The sequence below is a fragment of the Ailuropoda melanoleuca genome, chromosome 7, assembly GCF_002007445.2.
Source record: "Ailuropoda melanoleuca isolate Jingjing chromosome 7, ASM200744v2, whole genome shotgun sequence".
NCBI lineage: Eukaryota > Metazoa > Chordata > Mammalia > Carnivora > Ursidae > Ailuropoda > Ailuropoda melanoleuca.
This window is the reverse complement of record NC_048224.1, coordinates 6,926,552-6,935,780: the sequence shown is the minus strand read 5'-3', so window position 1 is coordinate 6,935,780 and position 9,229 is coordinate 6,926,552.

Here is a 9,229-nt window from a genome sequence, read left to right as displayed (position 1 = left end):
ACATCACGTTGCAGTGTAATTACTTAACGGTTTTCCACTAAATTGAGAACTCAAAAGTTAGGTACCTGTCCATATTCTGCTCTACCATATGCTTCAGTGATAGAGCCAGATACAGACTTTGGGGGGACTAAAATTTGTAGAATTTGTGATGGTTCTCTTAAATTAAAAAAATAACAAAATTGTGAATACAAAATTAGATGTGAAAGTGCCTATTTATTTGAATGAGAATGGAAGAATCCTGTGTAAGTATTTCATGCTAAATCTGCCTAGGGGAATATAAGTGTGTAGTTAAAACTTGATAAAATAATGTTGTGTATTTATATAGTTTATTTCGCTGTTGATTTTCTTAAAATTAGGAAACATTATGAGTTAGCCATTCTGATGCTAATACTGCTGTTAATAATAATACTGCCTAATGCTTCCTCAGCACTTCCATTTTGTACATACTTACACATACTTTATCTTACGGGATTTTGACAACTGAGTCACAGGGAAAGTGACTCAGACTTAATGATCTTTACTGTGTTTGGCTGCTTGGTGGGTGACAAAGATAGAGTTGAAGTTCTTCCTTTGAGATCAGATTTCACTTTGGTGGGGGAAATGATTCAGTTCTTCCTGTGCTTCTGTAACACTGGTTAACAGCCTGGTCCACCTCCTGTTAGGCTGGTGAATGTTCAGGACTTTTCTGAGAGTTTCGTAAATGATCTTGCTGCCCCTCCATCTTTTCTATCTCTTTTCCATTTCAGCTTCCTCACCTCATTATTTTTTCTTCCTTTCCTGCCCTGTTTATCTGTGTCTTGCCATACATCAAACTTGTACTCTCTCCCTCTGTCTTTTCTGGTAGATAACATAATACTCTTAAGTGTCAGTTCTTTGACTAAGCTGACTTCTAAGACCTTGCAATGTTTGAATTCATTTTTACTCCTTTGAAATGTTGTAGGGGGTGATTTTAGGTATTCAGTAGCACAAAAAGTGCATATAGTTTGTGGCAATGGGAACATAAGTGTCCTAAAAGCTATGTACTTTCTTTACTGCACTTGGCAAGTCCCAATTCAGAAATGATCAGAATTCATTTGTGTTGAGGATTTGCTGATTTAATAAGCCTGATTAATCTGATAGCAAATTGGAAATAGCAAAATGGAGAGATTAGTGTCCAGATACTTTTAGAAGACAAAATAATAATAGCAGTAGTTTTTGATATGTTTATTATTTACAGGTGCTTTGCATGTTATTGTTAATGCCCACTTTACAACAGCAGCTCAGGGTCTCAAAATTAGTAAAATGGTAGTTTTTTAGGTGAGCTTTATAAGGCAGTCTGGGAACTCTGAAAGTATAAGTGCCTGGGGCTACATACGTAATCTGAAAGTAAGGAACTATTTTCTTACCTGTAGTAGTAGTATTAGAGCACAGAGCTGTGTAATGGAAAGGTCTTGGTTTTGCTATCAGTCAGAGCTGTGTTGACTTTAAATAATAGCTTTGTTGCTGACAAGCTTTGTAATGTGGGGGGAAACACTTTATCTTTCTGATCCTCAATTTTCTTATTTAAAAATGTGTGTATCTAACGTGAAGCTCTTGGCAGGATTAAAGGAAAGGCATGTGCGTGAAGCCTATATATCTGTTTAAGAAGACAGGAATATAGGAAGGCTATGTCATAAATGGTTTAATTTCATACAGTGAAAATAATGCTAGTTCATTGCCTAAAAAAGTCGCTCATGGAGACTATTTAATTCCATGAAAGAATTACTGTTATAGTAGATGCAATAGCAATCAATTCTTATATGCAGTTTTATTATTAGTTTTTACTGAATAGCATTTTTTAAAGCCCCAAATAACAAATTATTACTTTAATTTGTAGATTACAGCCAAGCTTACATTTTAGACATCAGTGGTGAATATGTATTTGGAAACTTTGTCTCTTGAAGGGAGTATTTGATGGTCAATTTATATCTGAGGAATAAAGTTGCTTTTTTTCCCCCCCAATCAGCAAAATGACATGGAAAATTGAACAGTTTGTTACTTAGGGAATCTAGTAACAGACATCCAATCTGACTGAATAAGGCTTTTAAGCCTATTATTTCTTCCTTCTTCTTTGTCCCCAAATCCTCTTGTAGCCAAATCCTTTTGGCTGATACTTTCAGATAATTGTTAATGTTTTATTACATAGACTTTTCAGTACCCCCACATAATAACAGCTATAGATGATTGCTTAGTAAAAGTCTGAGTTATGTGACCTTGAAAAAGTTAGTAATCTCTTTGACCTTCTACTTCCATGTCTGTAAAATGTGGTGTTAGCAAGTTATGTTATGGGAAGAGTAAAAGCTCATGAAATTTTCTTACATCTTCAGATAAGATACTTGAAATTATAAAGCATTAATAGTTGCAGAAAATGGATTGATTTCTTCTTCCAGCTGAATTTAAGCGTTCTGAATTGCTCCGTGAAAAGAATTGCATAAATGGACTCAGAGAAAGCATGCTCTATCACTAGCCCTTCTCAATACACACACGATACTTCTCTGTGCAAAGAGCTGGCAACCAAACCAACGGGGGATGCAGACTACTAGTCATCCTGCGCGTAGTACGAGAGAGAAAAACAGCCACGTTAAATATCACTCCAATATGCTAGTCTCTTCCCAGAGGATTTTCTATCAGAAACGTGAGCCTGCCCTTTTCTGAATGAAGTTTGTAATCTTTATCTCTATTCCTATCCAAATTCAGCAGAGGGAATTCATGAGGGCCACAAACTGAATTTAGGAAGCACTGATTGATGGAGAGGGATAAAAATATCTAATTATGTATAGTACTTAAAGCTCTGTAACAGCCAAGTAGGCAATATGATAGATGACAGTCCTCATAATTTTTGTAGAAAAGATTCCAAAACAGAAGAAACAATTAGGAACAATAATGGGGAAGTGGCAGAAGTAGAATTATTTGAAAAGTTATGGGGAAAAACCCTAGAAAATGGATCTTGGATGAAGAGCATGAACTTGAGGTAGTTGGCTGGGAAGATAAGTTAAAGCAGCAACAAGGTGATAATATTCTGTGTGTCCTGTCGTTCCCCTCACTCCCCCACAGTTTTGTCTCTATTGAAAAGGTTGTCTCTATACTGTCCTTTAGGGCTTTACCCTGAGGAATTGTTCAGTCACAGTTGACAAAGCCTCAGTATCATCATTGAGATCTCACAGACTCAGTGAAAGTCTTGTCTCCTTGAGGGCAGCCGAGAAATGACAGGTATCTTCTGTACTGTCACCTCCTTCTGCAGTTGATAAGTCCTCACAGCAGCTGCTGGCCGTGTTTCAGGGTCCCATGGGGACGCTTTGAGTAGCCATGCTTTTTCTAAGCACCAAGGATACAGTTTGCCTCAGGCCCACTGGAGAATTGCCTCATTCCAGGCAGGCAAAAGGGCAGGAGGCAGGAGCCCGAAGTAATTTCTCTGGAGAATTTGTTGCCGGTGTAGGAATCGCACCTGAGAATTCTGCGGCACAAAGTTAATCCTGTGCATTTTTGGTTTCCCTCAAGAAAATTATGTGACTGGAGTGAGTGCTTTATGAGCAGTGGCTGCCTCTGGAGCCTGATGCCAACCCATTGTTGTTTGCCTGCAAGGGCAGCCCTTGGAGGGATCCCCCTGCCTGCTTCTGTCCAAGAAATATGCTGGCCTATTGCATCTTGGTCCTTAACACTGAAAATGTGGTAGCAAACGGTGGCAAACTGCCCAACAACCTACATTCCTCTGAGTTTAGCTAGGGAGTGAGAACAGAAGAGGCCAAATGTGCATTCTCAGAAGCATCCGAATCTTTTCCCTGAGTCAACATGTTTGGTGTGAGTTAACAATTTGGGGGAAGGGCCCCTGTCCTTATAGGGATGTACTAAGAACATTATGGATGGAAAATATGTAAAAAAGGGTACCCAGAGAGAAGGTATTGTGAAGTCCATAGTTGTGTGTGTGTGTGTGTGTGTGTTTATGTTTTGGTTGATTTAAAAAAAAATTATGAGTGGGGGTAAGGAGAAAGGAAATAAATATAATAGAGTGGACTATAAACAGAATTGATTTGTCTAATATATTTAAAAAGAAAGAAAGTTAGGGGGCACTTGGGTGGCTCAGTCAACCTTCTGCTCAGGTCATAATCCCAGAGTCCTGGAATCGAGTCCGGAATAAGGCTTCCTGCTCAGTGGGGAGTCTGCTTCTCCCTCTGCCTATCACCCTGCTCATGCTCTCTCTCTTTTTCCCTCTCTCTCTTTCTATCACACTCACTCTCAACTAAATAAATAAACCTTTAAAAAAATTTTAAAAAAGAAAACAACTTAGGGGACACGTGGGTGGCTAGTTGGTTAAGTGTATGCCTTTGGCTCAGGTCATGATCCCAGGATCCTGGGATTGAGTCCCGCATCGGGCTCCTTGCTCCACGGGGAGCATGCTTCTCCCTCTGCCTCTGCCTCTCCCCCCGTTTGTTCTCTCTCTCTCTCAAATAAAATCTTTAAAAAAATAAAAAGAAAGTTCAGTCTTTCAGATAATCAGTTAATAGTAGCAGCCTAAGGTTTTCATCCCAGACACTCCATTGATTTGTTATATAACCACATCTCCGTGAGCTTTAGCATGTCTGTGAGCTACATGTTTTTTGTTGTTCCTTTCAACACTGACATTGACTTCATACCTGGGTGTGTGCAGTACATAGGGGAGATTAACTCAAAAGTATCACAAAATATAATTTAAGTGTGTAATTCTGGAAGTAGTTACGAATCTGCTAAGTGTCTTTATAAAGTAAGTGTGTGCTTTAGGGAATCTGCAGTTAAGGATAGAACATGCATACTTTTTGGGGCGCCTGGGTGGCACAGCGGTTAAGCGTCTGCCTTCGGCTCAGGGCTTGATCCTGGCGTTATGGGATCAAGCCCCACATCAGGCTCCTCCACTATGAGCCTGCTTCTTCCTCTCCCACTCCCCCTGCTTGTGTTCCCTCTCTCGCTGGCTGTCTCTATCTCTGTCAAATAAATAAATAAATAATCTTTTTTTTAAAAAAAAGAACATGCGTACTTTTTGAAAGGACAATGAACCCTTTACCTCCGTCCAACAGTCTCAAAAATAAAAAGGAGTAGCTTTCAATACAAAAATAAGTTTAATGAACCTGTTTGCTAGTATAAATATATTGTATACCAATAATAAAATATTCCAACTTCTATATTATATGTATTTTCCTTTCCAGTAGGTTTTTTTTCCCCCATCAGGAAATTACTATGCAAAGGAATGAGATGATATTATTTTCACCAAAAGTTGTTTAGAGTGTGTGGATTCTTGGTCAAAGTCATGATTTTCGTTTATGTCTGTTTACATAATTCTGGATTAATTTGCCATTTCTCCATTTTATAGTATTAGCTTAGATATATTATGTGACTATTCATTATATTGAATTGTCATTTGAATATACACGAAAGATAAATAAGTTTTCCCTTAACTGAAACATTTATATTTATGTGTACACTCTTGGGTTCACCCATCATTTTCAAAGGTGGGGATTTTGGTCTGTACTGTGTATACGCTCAGAAGTAGAACACCTACGGTCATCTATCACTTCCTGCCCTGCTGTTCTCTCTCTCACACAGTTGGCTAATCCAGAGCCATAAGCTTCTGCTTCTAAGGCTCTTACCTAAGACGGCTTGGTAAAACTAGCAGCTGAGTAGCCATCAGGAAATCAGAATAAAGCTTTGTTTTTAAAATGAAAATTTTAAAAATGAAAATTCCTTATGAGATATTAATTTTTGAAGAAATCTTTTCATAATATTTCATTTCCTTTTGCTAGAGTTAAGTAATCTAGCCTGAAACAATTATTTTTCTGGCAGCATTTATCAATGGCAATTTTTTTTTTTCCCAAGTAACTTTGTAGTTTGAGGTGAAATCTCTCCCCTGCCCCCCAAGGAAGAATGATAGGATTTCAAAATCATTGTGAATTAGAAAGAAGGAAATAATTATCTCTAGTTCTATCTTCCATAATTAGATATTAACATTTTCACATGTTTACTGCCATCTGTTATTTTTCTAATATTATTATGAAAACTTTCAAATGTATGTTTTACAATGTACATGTTATAATTAATTATTATTATAAAGAATTCTCATGTATCCATCATTCAGTTTTAATAGGCTTTTGTTCATGGCCAGTCCTGTTGCTTCTGTCCTCTTCCATTTTTTAGAAGCAAATCTTCAGCATTTCACCATTTTATCCATAAATATTTCAACCCATTTACTTTTTACATGTATACTTTAAAACATTCTAAAAGTTAGAGTTTCCTTAAAAAAAAAAAAAGAGAAAGCTAAAGTTCCCTTTTGATCCCTCTCTGATCTGAGACTACCATTTTCATATGCCCCTACAAGTAACTATGACTATAATCGATGTTAGAATGTGTCCTTTTAATTCATTGTTGAATATGATGAAAGTATGTATATATATTTATATGTAAGCATGTTTTGTTATTTTATATATATTTTAAAAACAGGTAAACAATATCAAACTATTCTGCAACTCTCAATTTCATTTTTGAAATATGGATTGTGAATTTATTCTTAATAAGTGAGTCTAACCCATTCATATTTATTGTGAATATAGATGTTTGGACTTATTTTAGTCTCTTTGTTCTATATTTTTTGTTGACTGTGTTTTTCCTTTTTTTCTCTGTCCCCAGCCTTGTTTAGATTGAATATTCTCTGTTGCATCCTTTTTCCTGGTTTATAAATTATAGATTCCATTTCTGGTTAATTTTTTTAGTGTTACTTTAAATTTTTAATGTGCATATTTGGCTAGTTTTTCTAGTTGAGTTTGAAATGAAAGTATTTCTATTCTCTTATGACTGAAATTTGTTAGCCGGAAATATTTTAATTATTTGTAAATGTTTTTCACAGTTACTACGGTTTCTTTCATTTATAGAATGAAACCTTGTCAATTAGATCTCGCATGCCTTTTTCAACAGCGGCTTTATTTTGTTTGGTTGGAACCTAGTGGCTTTTCTCAGGCTTTGATTAAAACTGAATACTTCATGGTATTTTATTCACCTGCCATTCACCTGCTTCCCTTTGCCTTGTTTTTTTCTGATGTAACTATCCCTCCTGTAAGGTTCTTAATTATTTCAGTGGTCTTATTAAACTTACCTTTGCCTGTAAGCTGCCTCAAATCTTTATTGGAAGTAGATGTCCAAATGAAGTAGTTAAAGGAGCAAGGTACTTCTATAGCAGGATTCTTGAAGGGATTTGTGTGTGTGTGTGGGATGTGGTAGTGTGATGCTGTACCCAAGCAGGCTGTGATAGTTAGGTGTGTTTGAATGGCATAAAGAGCCTCTTAGAAATTATCTCTGTTGCGAAATAAGTCAAGCAGAGAAAGACAATTATCATATGGTTTCACTCATTTATGGAACATAAGAAGTAGGAAGATCGGTTAGGAGAAGGAAGGGAAGAAGAAAGGGGGGGTAGTTAGAAGGGGGAATGAACCATGAGAGACTATGGACTCTGGGAAACAAACTGATGGCTTCAGAGGGGAGGGGGATGGGGGAATGGGATAGGCTGGTGATGGGTATTAAGGAGGGCACGTATTGCATGGTGCACTGGGTGTTACACGCAAGTAATGAATCATGGAACTTTACATCAAAAACTAGGGATGTACTGTATGGTGACTAACATAATAAAAAAATTATTAAAATTAAAAAAAAATTATCTCTGTCAAATGGAGTTCACCGTACGAATGGATGTTAGTGACTACACATCTTACCTCTCATTGGCTGTGTTGACTGCCTCAAGGAATACCTGCTGCTCTTGTAATGTCAGCTGTGTTCTGTCTCTCTCATCTGATTTGTTTTGCTCTCTCATAAATCAGGCTTGTGCCTTATCAGCCTTTCATCCTTTACTTATCTTCCTCTTATCTTTGGTTTATTCTTGCAAACGTCACGTCATAGTGCAATTCGCAAATATTAGATCCAAGGATACAGTATTGAAAGTGGCCAGGGCAAAGAAATTTCTCACGTACCAAGGCAAAGGTATCAGAATTATATCAGACCTGTTTACACAGACCTGGAATGAGAGAAAGGGTTGGGGGGCCATTTTTAAAGCTCTTTCAGAGGAAAACATGCAGCCAAGGATCCTTTATCCAACAAGGTTGTCATTTAGAATTGATGGAGAAATAAAGACCTTCTAGAATCACCAGTCATTGACCAATTTCGTAATCACGAAACCAGCCCTACAGGAGATATTAAGGGGGGTTCTATAAAGGTATAAAGGCCCCAAGAGTGATACAGAACAGAAAGTCACAATCGATAGAAACAAAGACTGTACTGGCAACATGGCATCATTAAAATCATATCTCTCAATATTCAGTCTCAATGTAAATGGCCCAGATGCTCCCATAAAACGCCACAGGGTTGCTGACTGGATAAAAAGACATGACCCATCCATTTGCTGTCTACAAGAGACTCATTTTGAACCTAAAGATACATTCAGACTGAAAGTAAAGGGATGGAATACCATCTTTCACGCCAATGGACCTCAAAAGAAAGCTGGGGTAGCAATTCTCATATCAGACAGATTGAATTTTAAACTAAAGACTATAGTTAGAGACACAGAAGGGCACTATATTATTCTTAAAGGATGTATCCAACAAGTGGATATGATAATTATAAATATATATGCCCCCAGCAGGGGAGCAGCAAGATACACAAGCCAACTCTTAACCACAATAAAGAGACATATAGATAAAAATACGTTAGTAGTAGGGGACCTCAACACTCCACTATCAGAAATAGACAGAACACCCATGCAAAAAAATAGACAAAGAAACAAGGGCTTTGAATGCCATTCTCGACGAGTTGGACCTCATAGATATATATAGAACACTACACCCCAGAACCAAAAATACTCTATTCTAATGCCCGTGGAACATTCTCAAGAATAGACCNTACTCTATTCTAATGCCCGTGGAACATTCTCAAGAATAGACCATGTTCTGGGACACAAAACAGGTCTCAACCGACACCAAATGACTGAAATTATTCCCTGCATATTTTCAGACCACAACGCTTTGAAATTGGAACTCAAGCACAAGGAAAAATTTGGAAGAAACACAAACACTTGGAGACTAAGAACCATCCTGCTCAGGAATAACTCGATAAACCAGGAACTCAAAATTAATTTGAACAATTTATGGAGACCAACGAGAATGAAAACACAACGGTCCAAAACCTATGGGATACTGCAAAGGCA